This window comes from Geotrypetes seraphini, chromosome 12 (assembly GCF_902459505.1).
Source record: "Geotrypetes seraphini chromosome 12, aGeoSer1.1, whole genome shotgun sequence".
NCBI classification, from domain to species: Eukaryota; Metazoa; Chordata; class Amphibia; order Gymnophiona; family Dermophiidae; genus Geotrypetes; species Geotrypetes seraphini.
This window is the reverse complement of record NC_047095.1, coordinates 75,102,378-75,117,882: the sequence shown is the minus strand read 5'-3', so window position 1 is coordinate 75,117,882 and position 15,505 is coordinate 75,102,378. Positions and strand designations below refer to the sequence as shown.

The 15,505-nt window shown below is 45.1% G+C and overlaps 1 protein-coding gene across 1 annotated transcript in view; it reads left to right on the top strand.

The window, feature by feature from the left end:
* Positions 1-15,505, top strand: part of PTPRF (protein tyrosine phosphatase receptor type F) — a 953,410-nt gene that overhangs the window by 810,212 nt on the left and 127,693 nt on the right. The window lies entirely within an intron of this gene.

The following is a 15,505-nucleotide window of genomic DNA, read 5'->3' as shown; positions in this document are numbered from 1 at the left end:
GGTCTCCAGCTATGGTGGTCAGACTTGAAATCCAGTTTTCCAAGTTCACTGAGGCACAGGATCTCCTTGTGAGCTGTTTCAGCTCTGCCTGCAGTTTCTCTCATTAAGTACATGAGTAAAGGGTTGACAGCCTAAATCAGCAATTTGGATGGGGGAGTCATAAAAAGGGGTTTTGGGGTGGTTTTCCTGCATGCCCTACACTGCCCCACCTCTAAAATCCCCAAATCGCCATTTTATGTGGATTCCTATGATTTTTCCCTGGCAATTTTTGATCAAAATCAACACCTGCAGTAGCCATCTTGGATTTTTTCAGATTTGAATTTAAAGTTATTTTTCATACCTCCCAGCTTCACTTTTGCAAGAAAATTTCACAGACAATAATAATAATAACTTAATTTTTGTATACCGCAGTACCACAAGAGTTCAGAGCGGTTTACAGAGGAAGAGACTGTACACAGACAGCGATGTTACATACAAGACATTCAGATTAGCTTAGCAAGTCGGGATTAGTCAGGTATATCCAGAGGCATATCAGAGATACAAGGCAGGGATACAGGGCAGGGAGGGAGTCAGAGAAATTTATCAAAGAGATAGGTTTTAATTGATTTCCTGGCTTCCCCAGGGCAGGATGGGATGGATTTATGCCCCATTTGTGGTGAATGGCTGTCAGATGCGCAGCCGTGTTCCACGTGTACTGTGGCCTGCGAGGGGTGTGAGGTTTGCCCAGGTGCTGTGCCTTCGACATTCAGGGAGGATCTTCAAGCGCCTTCTGCCCTGACACTCGCGAAAAGGGCGTCAGGGGTCCTTGGGGAGTGCACTGGCGATGTTTCAGTGAAACGCACGTGTGGCTCCTGCAATAAACCTCAAAATCTTCCAAGCATTCCAAATCTGAGGTGCAGAGGTCGGCTTCCCGCTGCGGAGGATGGTTTTCCCCCGGAATTTGTGAATATGCTTTATCAGGCATACTTAGTTAAAAAGTCTCTGCCTGTTTTCCTCCCCCAGCTGCTGTGCTGATCTCAGGGACCCATGCTTAGAGGGACCAGGGTCTTTCTTCTTGCTTTCCTGCAGGGGTACTGGGGAGTAAGTCGGCTGTGTCTGCAGTTGCACCAGACAAACTTTTCAGTCCTCTGCGGTGGCCATGGAGGTGGCAAATCTGGTGGATCTCCAGGATCCAGACCTGTGAGGAGCCCATGATTTGGGGGAAGACCCCACTGTACTGCACACCTTGTGGATTTAATCTCTGAATCTCTGCAGGAATTGAAGTTGCAGACTGAACTGCCAGTCACTGCTGAATTTTCTCTCATGAGTGACCAGAGGCCACAATCTGCCTCTTTTCCTGATCATCCTGACCTTGTTCAGATTTTTACAGATATTTGGGAGACTCTGGAGGATCCTTCGAAATGTGCTCAAGCCATGGCACAATTTTATCCCATGGCGGATAGCTTTAACAAGCGCTTTATTTCCCTGAAGGTGGATTCTTCGGCGGAAAACAAGAGATTTGACCCAATGATATTCACAGACAAATCCAAGAAGAAACAAAAACCAATGTGGAGAAATTATGTTCCTGAAATAGACTTTATTAATATTAAAATAATATCAAAACTTGGCAAACCACATAAAAACCTCTAGGACGTAGTCCGCTGAAAAGCTTTAGACCCTGGATCCAACACGGTCCGTGTTTCATCAACAGAATGTCTTCTTCGGGGGTCCCTATGAAGTCCTATGGTAAAGATAAAAATGCCAGTCAGAATTAAACTGATCCATAAAAGCTGTGTGCAGGACATGGGCAAAAAAAGGTCGGCATTTTTATCCACGTATCTTTACCATAGGACTTCATAGGGACCCCTGAAGAAGACATTCTGTCGAAACACAGACCGTGTTGGATCCTGGGTCCAAAGTTTTTCAGCAGACTGTGTCCAAGAGGTTTTTATTTGCTTTGCCAAGTTTTAATATTATTTTAATATTAATAAAGTCTATCAGGAACATTATTTCTCCACATTGTTTTTTAGATTCTTCGGTGGCGCAGGTCACCAAGCGCACATCTCTTCCTTTTGATGGGGGGTGGTGGTCTTGAAGATGTCCTGGACCAATGCATGCATTTCATCCTTAAGCTTCTGTTTCGGCTGCGTATGGTGTTAAAGCAGCGTCGGCCTCCTCTTTCATGGCTCAGGTGTGCCATTCAAAGCTGCGCCATGATCCTGACATTGGTGCTTTGTGATTTAGATTTTCTCATCTCTAGAGTGAATTACATGGCTGCTGTCTTGTTTGACATCTTGAAAGTTTTGGCCAAGCTTGGTGCCTACATAACATTCATAACATAACATTGTGCTTATTGACCGTGTAACCAGAAGTTAAACACGGTTTACAAAAAGTTATAAAAGTAAACATGTTACATGAAATAAGATGATTCGTTAAACAGTCAAATATTTAGAAAAAAGATAGGTCTTCAATTGTTTTCTAAAATGGCCATAGGAATGGGTAGTAAGCAACAATATTCGGAATTCGTTGTAATGAAGAGCTGCCTGCGATGCCAAAGTATGATTCAGAAATTTCTTATTCCTGCAACCCTGGACAGAAGAAAAAATTAAACAAAGGATGAGTTCTTCTACTATGTCTGTATGATGCTAAAGAAAATCTATTGACTAAGTAAGAAGGAGCTGTACCATAAACAGCCTAGTTTAAACAATACCCAGGCCTCCATTGGAAGCCAATGCAATTTGCGATAAAAGGGTGTAACATGATCAAATTTCTTCAGGCCATAAATCATTCTGACCGCTGTATTCTGTATTATTGTAAGTCTTGCTAATTCTTTCTTGGTGACTGTCGGATAATATTACAATAATCAAGAAGACTCAGTAGTAACGATTGAACCAGTAATCTAAAAGTAGTAAATTCAAAATAAGATCTAATTGTTCGCAATTTCCATAATGTGTCAGCTCGCAGAGTGCTCTGGATCCAGCAGTAGTCTGGTGATTCATCTTCTAAATCTACATTGAGCTGATTGCCCTTCAAGGGTCAGCTCCTGTTTGGCCCAGGGTCTGGATGATCTTATGGCCAGTGTGCAATATTGTAAACCCAAGATGTTGCCTGAGAGCAGGTCCGGCCTTTCTAGGAATTCTGGGCAGTCTAATTTTCGTCCCTTCCGGCATTCTCGTCTGTACTCGGGTCTTTCCATGGGACAGCAGTCCTATTGGTCTGCTAGACCGCGCTTTGATGGGTCTCACTGGCAGCAGTTGGCAGCAAGTCAGCTGGCGGCTTCCAACAAGAAACAGTTCTGACACCAGGCCACTGTCTCCTCCTCTGTGCATCCGGGGTGTGTGGTTGTTGCCCTTTCTGGTGGAATGGAAGGCCATCACCTCCGACCACTAGGTTCTGGAGGTTCTCAGAGACAGGGCTGTGGAGTCAGAGACAATTTTGGGTACCTGGAATCGGAGTCATGGGTACCAGAAACTGAGTCGGAGTCGAAGGATTTATCTACCGACTCCACAGCCCTGCTCAGAAATGCCTACAAATTGGAGTTTCTCTGTCCTCTGACAGAGTATTTTCTGGATTCCCCTGTGGGCCGCCCTGAGAAGGTGGTTTAGGTGCAGGCCACATTCCGCAGACTTTTAGATATTGCAGTAATCGAACCTATGCCGGAGTGAGACTCGGGCTCTGGGAGATTTTCGATATACTTCATCATTCCAAAGAAAGGATCCGAGAATTGGAGACCAATTCTGGACCTCAAGGCAGTCAATACATCCCTGAAAGTCCCTCTTTTCTGCTCAGTGATCACATCGGTGGCGCTGGGAGAGTTTCTAGCCTCCCTGGATTTGACGGAAGCATATCTTCACATTCCCATTTTCCCAGACCATCGGAAGTATCTGCGGTTCCATGTTCTGGGGCGACATTTCCAGTTTACGGCACTGCCCTTTGGATTGGTGATAGCACCCCAGACCTTCACCAAAGTGGTGTTAGTGGTAGCAGCCCATCTCCACACCTTGGGTGTTCTGGTTCACCCATATCTGGATGAACATAAGAACATAAGTAGTGCCTCTGCTGGGTCAGACCACAGGTCCATCACGCCCAGCAATCCGCTCCCGCGGCGGCCCAACAGGTCATGACCTGTCTGAATCACCCCTTGGTTTCTCATCGAAGTCCTATCTTCCCATCAAATTCTTGACCCTTTGTCCCCGCACCCCTTTCAGTACCCTACGATCCCTTTGTCCCTCAGGAATCTGTCCAATCCCTGTTTGAATCCCTGTACTGTATTCTGCCTGATCACTTCCTCCGGGAGTGCATTCCATGTGTCCACGACCCTTTGGGTGAAGAAAAACTTCCTTGCATTTGTCTTGAACCTATCCCCCTTCAGTTTCTCCGAGTGCCCCCTCGTACCCGTTGTCCCTCTCAGTCTGAAGAACCTGTCCCTATCCACCCTCTCTATGCCTCTCAGGATTTTGAAGGTCTCTATCATATCTCCCCTGAGCCTCCTCTTTTCCAGAGAGAAGAGACCCAGCTTATCCAGCCTCTCAGCGTATGGGCAGTTTTCCAGCCCTCTTACCAGCTTCGTTGCTCTTCTTTGGACTCTCTCAAGTACCGCCATGTCCTTCTTGAGGTGCGGCGACCAATACTGAACGCAGTATTCCAGATGCGGGCGCACCATCGCCCGATATAGTGGCATGATGACTTCCCGCGTCCTGGTTGTGATACCCTTCTTTATGATGCCCAGCATCCTGTTGGCTTTTTTCGCCGCTGCTGCACACTGTGCGGATGGCTTCATTGATGCATCCACTAGCACACCCAAGTCTCTCTCAAGTCCGCTGTCTCCCAGCAGTGCCCCCCCCCCATTTTGTAGTTGAACAACGGGTTCTTATTTCCTATATGCATGACCTTGCATTTCTCAACGTTAAAGCGCATTTGCCATTTGTTTGCCCAGTCTTCCAGCTTGTCCAGGTCCCTTTGCAGGTCCTCACACTCCTCCCTGGTCCTAACTCTTCCGCAGAGTTTGGTATCGTCTGCAAATTTTATAACCTCGCATTTTGCCTCCGTTTCCAGGTCATTGATAAATATGTTGAAGAGTAGCGGCCCTAGCACCGATCCCTGCGGCACACCGCTCCTGACTCCCCGCCAGTCTGAATATTGGCCCTTCACTCCGACCCTCTGCAGTCTACCTGACAGCCAGTGCTTGATCCATCTGTGTACATCCCCGCCCACCCCGTGGTTTCACAGCTTCTTAAGCAGCCTTTCATGTGGCACCTTATCAAAAGCCTTTGTCTACCTGACTGCTTATTCCCTCAAAGAAGTACAGTAGGTTCGTAAGGCATGACCTTCCCTTACAGAATCCGTGCTGGCTTGTTCGCAGTAAGTCATTTTTCTCGATGTGTTCGCAAATGTTGTCCTTGATAATCGCTTCCACCATCTTCCCTATAACTGAAGACAGGCTCACCGGCCTGTAGTTCCCGGGGTCACCCCTCGATCCCTTCTTAAAGATAGGTGTGACATTCACCAGTTTCCAGTCCTCTGGCACCTCTCCTGTTCTCAGGGATAGGTTGCAAACATGCTGGATTGTGCCCGCTATTTCCTGTCTTAGTTCCTTTAGAACCCTTGGGTGGATCCCGTCCGATCCCAGTGATTTGCCGCTTTTTAGCCTGTCTATCTGTTTGAGGACATCCTCCTGACTTACCTCTATATGCTCCAATTTTTCGGCCTGTTCCCCCCTCATGAGCTCCTTTGAGTCCGGTATATTGGATGTGTCTTCGCACATGAAGACCGACGAGAAGAACGTGTTCAACCTCTCAGCTACCTCTTTGTCCTCCTTAATCACTCCTTTCCTATCCCCATCATCCAACGGCCCCACCTCCTCTCTCGCTGGTTGCTTCCCCTTTACGTAACTGAAGAATGACTTGAAGTTTTTCGCTTCCCTGGCCAGCCCCTCCTCGTATTCCCTTTTTGCTTTTCTAACCTCTCGGTGACATTCCTTTTGGCAATTCCTGTGCTTCTGGTGATTTTCCTCCGTTGGGTCCTTTTTCCATCTCCGGAAGGACACTTTCTTGTCACTTATTGCCCTCTTTACTTCAGTTGTCATCCAAACCGGGCTTTTTGACCGCTTGTTCTTACAGCCTTTCCTGAAACTGGGGATGTACAGGTTTTGTGCTTCCTGCAGGGTGTCCCTGAATAGGGTCCAGGTGCTTCCTACAGTCTCCATCCTAAAGCTGTTCTTGAGCTTCCTCCCCACCATTTCCCTCATGGCAACATAGTTCCCTTTCCTGAAGTTGAGCGCAGTTGATGCGGTCCTCCTCACTATGGGTGTCCCTCTTTCTAATGTGAATCTGATTGCGTTGTGATCACTGTTGCCTAGTGGTCCTCCCACTTCTACACCTCTTGCAAGCCCCCCTAATCCGTTCAGGATGAGGTCAAGAGTAGTTCCCCCTCGCGTCGGTTCCTTGACTAGTTGTTCCATGAAGCAGTCCTTCACAGCTTCTACGAATTCCGTTTCCCTGGTGCAGTTGGAGTGACCCGTACTCCAGTCTATCCCCGGGTAGTTGAAGTCCCCCATCACTGTTACATTTCCAGTACTGCATTCCTGCTTCAGTTCCGCTTCCAAGTCATGTCCAACTGCATCCGGCGTACCAGGTGGACGATAATACAGCCCCAGTTTTATGTCTGCACCTTTGGTTCCTGGCAGTTAGACCCATAGTGATTCCAGCCCCTCTGCCTTTGTCGCCGTATCCATCCTGACCGAGTAGATAGAGTCCTTTATGTATAGTGCTATGCCTCCCCCCTTCTTGTGGGTCCTGTCCCTCCTGTAGAGCTTGTACCCTGGCAGCGCCACGTCCCATTGATTGTCCTCTGTCCACCAAGTTTCCGTAATTCCAATTACATCCAGGTCCTCCCCTTTGGCCATGACTTCCAGTTCACCCATCTTGGCCCTGAGGCTTCTTGCATTCATATATAAGCACTGTAGGTCCCGGCGTTTGTCCCCCCACCTCTGCTTTTACCTGGACCTCCTTCCCTTGAGTTTCGGGCTGTTCACCCGTTAACTGTGCCTCTGCTTTACCCTCATCCTTTACCCTCGCAAATTTCTGCCTCCTCGTGTCCCCTCCACCCTCCTTCCCCGCTTTTCCTCGGAAATTTCCTGCCCTGCCAGCCCCCTCCCATGTTCTTGTCCCCTGGGCCTTGGTTTGATCCCTCTTGCCTTGGCATTAAAAAAGAAAGGGCTAACCCCATAAGAGCGAAGCACTGCAAAGAGATATCCCCACCATACGCGGTCAAACGCCTTTTCTGCGTCAAAGCTAATAAGCAAGGAGGGACTATGCTCTGCATGCACCTGCTCCAGGCATGCTCTTCTGGACTCCAGTCAGTATTTAAGCAACCAGGAACATCTGTAGAGGATAACAAACAAGAGAGAGAAAGAAACGGGGAACTCCTCGACCATCAAATTAATTTTGCTCATATAAACAAATGTAACAACAATGCAAAATGAAAAAACAGGTTATGAAACATTGTAAACCTGAACAACAAAACAGTGCTAAGAGGAGACACAGCCTGCACTGTCAGAAAGGAGTGCCTGAACTAGGGACCCCCCCACCCCCAATTTAAGTGCTAAACCAAGTCAGATGGCACTCTTATAAAGGCAGGTCAGAAATAGAAATTCAGTTTATCAGTACCTGCAAGGCAGACAATCAGCCAAGCAGAAGACACAGGGTGAGTTCCCGGAATAAAGTGAGGATTTACAAGAAAGAAGATTAGCAAAGGTAAGAACCTAATCTTTCATTCTTGTACAATCCCACTTTATTCCGGGACCAGTGGGATGTAACAGAGCAGTCCATAAAAATGAGGATGGAACTGATGATACTGCTGCTAACACAAAGAAACCAAAAGAGGCATCCTGCTTGCCTGCCACATCGATCCTGTAAAACTTGATGAAGGTGTGTAAAGAGGACCATGTAGCAGCCCTACAAATCTCATCCAGAGACACAGCAGACGACTCTGCCTAAGAGAAGGACACTCTTCTGGTTGAATGAGCACGCACTCCTAGGGGGGGGGGGCTTCTTCCCAGCTGCCATGTAAGCTGCTGAAATGACCACGCAAATCTACCTGGCAATGGTAGCTTTAGAGGCTGGCCTACTTTTATAGGCAGGGCCCGCCAGAACAAACAGGTGGTCAGAGAGATGAAACTCATTGGTAACTTCCAAATACCACAACAAAAGCCTGTGCACATCTAGGGACAGCAGCACCCAGTCCTGGTCCTTCGAACCAGATGAAGCAAATGCAGAAAGCTAGACTTCCTGATTTACATGGAAGGTGGAAACCACCTTCAGAAGAAAGGAAGAAACAGTACGCAGCATCACTGTGGAATTCATAATACGCATGAAGGGATCACTGCAGGAAAGAGCCTGAAGCTCCAAAACTCTCCGGGCTAAAGCGATAGCCACAAGGAAGACCATATGGACCATGAGATCCATAAAAGATGCCTACTCTAAAGGCTCATAAGGCAGACAAGCCAGAGAGCACAGAACCAGATTTAGATTCCATGTCGGACAAGAAAGGCGCAAAAGAGGCCGTAGTCGTAACTCGTCCCGTAGAGACCGGACCACATCCAGCGGTACAATCAAGGAGCCTCCTCAGTGTAGGAGGGACCATACACGAAAGACCAGCAAGCTGAACCCGGAGCGAAGCCACAGCAAGACCTTTCTTCAGGCCATCCTGTAGAAACTCCAGGACCCGAGGAATCGAATGAAGAGAAAGGTCCTCTGGTTTGAGGACACACCAAGCTTGGTAACAGTATGAATCTACCTAGCTTGTCTCCTAGGGACTCTGAGGCCCTGGAAACTCCCATTACAGCTGATGAGGTGGAGTAGGCGATTTGGGCTAATCTTTGGGCAAAGTGCCGGGACCGGACGGCTATCATGCCAGTGTTAGCAGAAGTGTACAATCTTAGTGTAACTAAGGGCTTCCTCTCCCGATATTTGAATTTAGCACAAATTATTATTCTTTTGAAGCCTGGCAAGGACCCTTTCTTACCTGAGTCATATTGACTTATCTCCCTGTTGAATTATGAGGCCAAACTTATGGCTAAAATTATTGCTAATCGTTTGGCGCGCGTGTTGCCCTCAGTGGTCTCAGACCAACAGGTAGGCTTTGTGTGGGATCATCCGGTCAGGAGAATCTTGTTGGCACTGGAGCGGGTGCATGCAGAGCATAGTCCCTCCTTGCTTATTAGCTTTGACACAGAAAAGGCGTTTGACCGCGTATGGTGGGGATATCTCTTTGCAGTGCTTCGCTCTTATGGGGTTAGCCCTTTCTTTTTTAATGCCATTTGAGCTTTATATAGTGGTAATGTGGTGCAGATTCAGATGAATGGGGAGCTGTCGAGTTCCTTTCGGATCTGCTGTGGTACGCAGCAGGGGTGCCCCTTGTTGCCGCTCCTGTTTGTCCTCTCTCTGGACCCTTTGATTTGCGAAATCCAATTGAATCCTGATATCTGTGGGTTGTCTCTTGGGGCTACTCATTTCAAACTCGCAGCATTTGCTGATGACCTTTTAGTGTTTTTGACTGACCCCAGGAAATCATTGCTCACATTACTGAGTGGGGAGGGGACTGGGGGGGGGGTTAGGGTGGAGTTCTGGGGTGGGGTATTTGTGTCTGGGTGTCCCTGTGGAGGATATAAGAGTACAGTCCTCCATGGTAGGTTGCCATTGTTGTTAAAAACCCAATTTGACTTATGACTTAGCTTTTGTATTGTTGGTATCTATTCTCTAATAAAATAGATTTACACATAACCAAGAAATACACCCTTTTACAACTGGGTTCCCTAACCCCTTTTCAAATTCAGATTTCTTTAAGACTTCTTTATCCATCCCCTTGCCTATCAAAGTATAATTTTTTACCTGTAGATAAGGAAAAAGATCTCTCGTTTCCAATTGATATTGATCCTGGAGGTCTGCAAAGGCTTTAACCTCCCCTTCGTCAATAAATTGGCCAAAACACCTTAAACCTTTTGCCTCCCACTTCTTAAAAATTTCCCCCTCCCTATCTGGTATAAAATCTCACGCATATAACATAGGAGAAAAAGAGATACCTTTTTCTCTTCCTAAAAGTTTTTTTCCAACACTTTTCCATATTCCCATTGAACATCTAATAAAAGGGTTACTTATATTTGTTAGTTCTTTTTCTCCCACCCATGATAGATATTTCAAATCCCTAATACCCTCTATCCCTTCTAACATTTCTTGTTCTATTCTTACCCATAATTTCGGTGAATATGAGTGCCATTCAACTATTGCTCTCCTGTGTAGCTTTATAATAATTCTCCAGAGAAGTTAAACCTAGTCCTCCTTCTGCCCTAGACTTAAACATTGCGTATCTTCCGACCCTTGGACATTTTCCTCCCCATATAAATCTCAGTATCATACTATTCCATTTTTGAAAATACACTTTTGGAATTTCTATCGGTAGTACTTGAAATAGATAAAGAAACCTAGGAAGAATCATCATCTTTACCACCTCCATACATCCTAACCATGAAATGAACATCTTATTCCACCTTTCTAAATATTTCTGGATATCTGCTACTAATGGTATATAATTTTGCTGGAACAAAAGTGTTCAATCTGCTCCCAGAATTATTCCTAAATAGCGAATAGGTCCCTTTACCCATCTCAGAGGCACCCATCTCTGTAGCTCCTTAATCCTCTCCATAGATGCTGATATATTCATCACTTCCGCCTTAGATAGATTAGCTTTAAATCCTGACAATTGGCCATATTCACCCAAGATGTCCTTAAGGGCAGTTAATGTCGATGCAGATGCCTCAACAATAGCCAATATATCATCAGCAAACAGGGACAGCTTTTGTTTTTCGCCCACCACCCTCAAGCCTTTTTTCTGTTGGGATTGTCTAATTTTCTGAGCTAGGGGTTCAATAATGCAGAAATAAAGGGGGACAATGGGCATCCCTGCCTTGTCCCTCTCTGAAGTTCAAATGTAGAGGAGTTAAGTCCATTTATTTTAACACATGCTAATGGGCTATTGTATAATGTAAATATCCAGTCCCTAAACCTTTTCCCAAAATCCATACATCCCAACACTGCATCCATAAATCTCCATTCAATTCGATTGAATGCTTTTTCAGCATCGACCGAGACTGCCACCCATTCTTTTCCTTCCCTTTTAGCCCTCCATACCAAATCTAACACCTTCCTAATCCCATCAGCTGCCTGCTAGAGAATGACACGGTGGCGGTTTACCCGCGGCCACCGCATTTTAGCCGCGGGTCACCCGCCGAAAACGGGGAAGAAAACTAGCAGTCGCTGCGGCGACGGGGACAAGGCCTTTCACCGCCCGCGGGGCGGTGAATGGTCTTGTCCCCCGCAGTGAGGCATGAAGGATCGCGCGGTCCCCGCAGCTCACACCCGCCCGCCCAATCGATTCCAGTGTCCAGCCAGCTCTCTCCCCTCTCCTCACCCCAGTCCGCAGATCCTCCTCCTCGGCGACCCGCACGCTACCAGAGAGCCGCGCACACCCGCCGCTGCTCAGCCTCGATCTTCTGCTCTGACGCAACCGGAAACAGGAAGTTGCAGCAGAGCAGAAGATCGAACACTGAGCAGCCGCGCGTGTGCGGCTCCCTGGGAAAGCGCGCAGGTTGCCGAAAAAGAAAACCCACAAACCAAGGTGAGGAGAAGGGAGAGAGCCGGCCAAACACCAGGATCGACCGGGCAGGCAGGTAGTGGCCGCGGGGACCGTGCGATCGCTAGTGTTCCCGGCTCAAATTGGAAGGAGGGAGTGAAAGGAAAAAGGCTTATATGGATGCAGCGGGGACGGTGACGGGGCGGTGAATGGGATGGCAGTGGCGGTGACGGGGCGGTGAAAGGGATGGCGGTGACGGTGACGGGGCGGTGAAGGGATCGGCGGTGACAGGGCGGTGCAGAGGATGGTGGGCCGGTGACGGGGCGGTGACGGGGACAGATTTTTTCCCCGTGTCATTCTCTACCGCCTGCCTCCCACTGATAAAACCCACTTGATCTGGGTGAATAAGTGTTGGCATGTGTGGTGACAGTCTGTCAGCAAGGACTCTGGCCATGATTTTTGTATCTATTTCCAATAAGGAAATAGGTCTATAATTAGCACAATATGTATTATCTTTTCCTGATTTGGGTAAAATTGTAATTCCCGCTAATCTCATAAAGTATGGCGGCAGTTCTCTATCTTTTAAATTGTTAAATAGTCTTGCCAAAAGAGGGGTTACAAAGGATATAAACTTTTTATAAAATAGCCCCGTAAATCCATCCATACCTGGAGATTTACCTAACTTAATACGGTGTATTACTCCTTGTATCTCATCTTCTGTTATATCTTCAATCCTTGGGTCTCCAATTCTTGAAGCTTATTTAATTCTAATTGAGATAAGTATTGTAACAGAGAAGCCTCCGTTCCCTGATATTCTGATGTACTGTATATAATTTCTTATAAAATTCCACAAACCTATCATAAATATCCTTCTCTTTTCTCAGGAGATCTCCATGTTCAGATCATATACTCATAATGTTACATTGCGATTGTTGTACCTTAATACGATGTGCTAATAATTTCCCTGCTCGATTCCCAGATTCATAATGTTTAAGTCTAAGGCGGTTTAAATTAAATTGAATGGTTTCATCTTCCATTTTCCCAGGACCATACAAATCTCTTTTATTTGAGTCCTAATCTACTCCCCATCCAGTCCCTTTTTATGTTGTATTACTAATCCCATCAGGTTTTTTTCCTCTCTTTCCCAGATCTTTTTCTTATAAGAGGCTATAGAAATCAACTCTCCCCTTAGAACAGTTTTTAAGGATTCCCAAATTGTAATGAGTGAATAATGATCAATACTATTATTATCCAAAAAGTTTCTGATTGTCTGTTCTGTCTTCTGAACTGCCTTAGGGTCTTTTAATAGAGTATCATTTAATTTCCAATATCTCTGTCTTAGAATATCCCCATGTTAAGTCCACCCATATTGGGGCATGATCTGCCCAATTAGTTTCCTCTATTTTTGCATCCATTAATTTACCTCCCAAAGTTTTATCCAGCCAAATCATATCAATGCAGGAATAGACTTTTTGTGGGGAAGAGTAATAAGTATAATCTCTTCCTAATTTATATAAATTCCGCCATCCATCTAATAAATTTAATAGTTCCAGAAATTTGTTTAGTTGTTTACTATCTTTTTTTAGTTCTATCACCTTTATTAATGGTAGAATCCTAACGAGGATCCAAAACCAAGTTAAAATCCCCTTCCACCACTGGTATTCCTTGATTTTTCAAAATTATACCCAAGAGTTCTTCAAAAAATTTCCCTTGGTTAGTGTTAGGAGCATAGAGGTTCACCAAAGTCACCTTTTCCCCATTCAATTACCCCACTCATATAATCCATCTCCCTTCATCATCCTTCTATTCAGCCTGTGTGAGAACTTTCAATTTTTTATCAAATAATTTCCCCACCCCTGCTTTCATTTTCTCCTTCTTATTAGAAGCCCAAACTCGCATTGGGTAATCTTTAAAATGAATCATTTTGTCTCCTATTTTTTGTAAATGCGTTTCTTGTACATAACAAACAATATAATTCAACCTTTTCATCTCCTTTAAAAACAACTTACATTTTCGAGGTATATTAAGTCCATTTACATTTAGACTTCCATTCATTCTTTCTATAACCTTTTCAGTTTATTCTCTTTGACTTTCCTATCTTTACAGATCTTGCAGTTTTTTCCCCAGGTCTCCTTATCTCCCCAACCCATCCCTTCCCCCAAACCCATCCAATCTCCATAAAAAAACCAATTTACCCCCCACCCATCTATCTCTCTTCCCGACCCATCCAAACCTCCCTCGTCCCCCGTCTCTGGATCCAGTTGCCAGTCAATAGGACCAGGAGCCAGATCCATTTCCAGACATCAGGGTCAAAGAGAGTTAACCCTAACCTGGTTTCTCTACATCTTTATCTATTATCTACCCCATTTCAATTTCTCTTATTATATCCAACAGGTATCAAGTAAATTTTTTTATTTTATCAATTCTTTTTTGACCACTCTAGGCCATCTCTGACTTGACGATCCTGTAGATGGAAGTTGTGATGGTTCCATTTGCTTTTTTCTCCCTCATTGGTCCAGAGTTTAGCCTGTTTAAGTAACTGTTGGGCCTCTAGTGCTGATGTTACTTTATGTTGCTTGCTTTCCAGTGTAAAAGAGATCCCAAATGGATAATGACATTTATAACGAATGTTATTTTGTTGCAAACATCTAGTTACTTCACGGCAATCTCGTCGACGTTTCAGGGTCGCTGAAGAAATATCTGCAAACAGTACCACTTTTACATTATTCCACATCAGGTGACAATTTTTCGTGCTGCTGGTAGCACTCTCTCTTTCTGTGGGTGTCTTAAAAAACACTATTATATCCCTTGGTCTCTCTGGTTTACATGGCCCCAGAGTTCGATGTATCCGTTCAAATTCTATAGTTGGCAGTACTGCTTCTGGATTTTCTGTTTGCAAAAACTTATGGCATAGAGACTGTATAAAGGCGGTCAGGTCTTTAAGATCTTCTGATTCAGGGATTCCATGAAATCTCAAGTTATTTTGCCTTGCCCTCTTTTCTCCATCTTCAACTTTGAGAAGTAATTCTTCTATTGATAAATCTATTTGTTTACAATGTTTTTGGATTTCAGATATCTCCTGTTAATGTAGAATAACTCGTTCTTCAAATTACTGGAGATTTTGACTCACATCATCCATTTTTTTATGTAAACTATAAATATTTACTTTAATATCTGAAGTGAAAACTGCTAGTGAGAGTTTAATATCAGCCATCCATTGTTGTAAATCCCCTTTGCTGGCTAGTACTGAGTCAACTGGAGGGGATTCTAATGTCTCTAATGTTTTTTTTCCAAGTATATTTGGCTCAGCTTCTTCCTGTGTTGGATTTTGTTTTGGAATTGATGTTTCCGCTAAGTCTTCTGGGCGGTAAGCAAACATTTTGAGATCAGGTCTAGTTTTTTTATTAGCCATATTTCCAAAGCTAATTCAGTTCCAAATAACTAGAAAGATTGAGAATTTTACAATATGGCTAAGAAAGATCTTTTTCAAATTAGACCGGTTTCACTAGTTATTTCCCAACCAGCTCGAGTTAGCCCAATATCGCTCTTATGACTTTCTGTTCTTGTTATTAATTTAATACAAGTATACAATTTTTTGTAGATTCTCCGGTCAGCCAGCCGGAGAGAGTCCTCAGAGTCCAGACAATGGTTTAAAGGCTGCTGGATATTCGTGCTATAGAGCCAGTCTTGGACAAAGAATCATTCTCGGGCAGATACTCCTATACTTCAGGTAAATTCTAGACCGCAAGTTGGTCAGTGCTGTACTGAAGTGCTGCACTTCTGCATGGAGACCATGTGGTCGGTCATAGCATCAGTGACGCTGGAGGAATTTTTTTGCCCCTCTCGTCTCGATCTGCTGAAATCCTATCTCCATATTCCCACTTCCCCAGCCCATAGG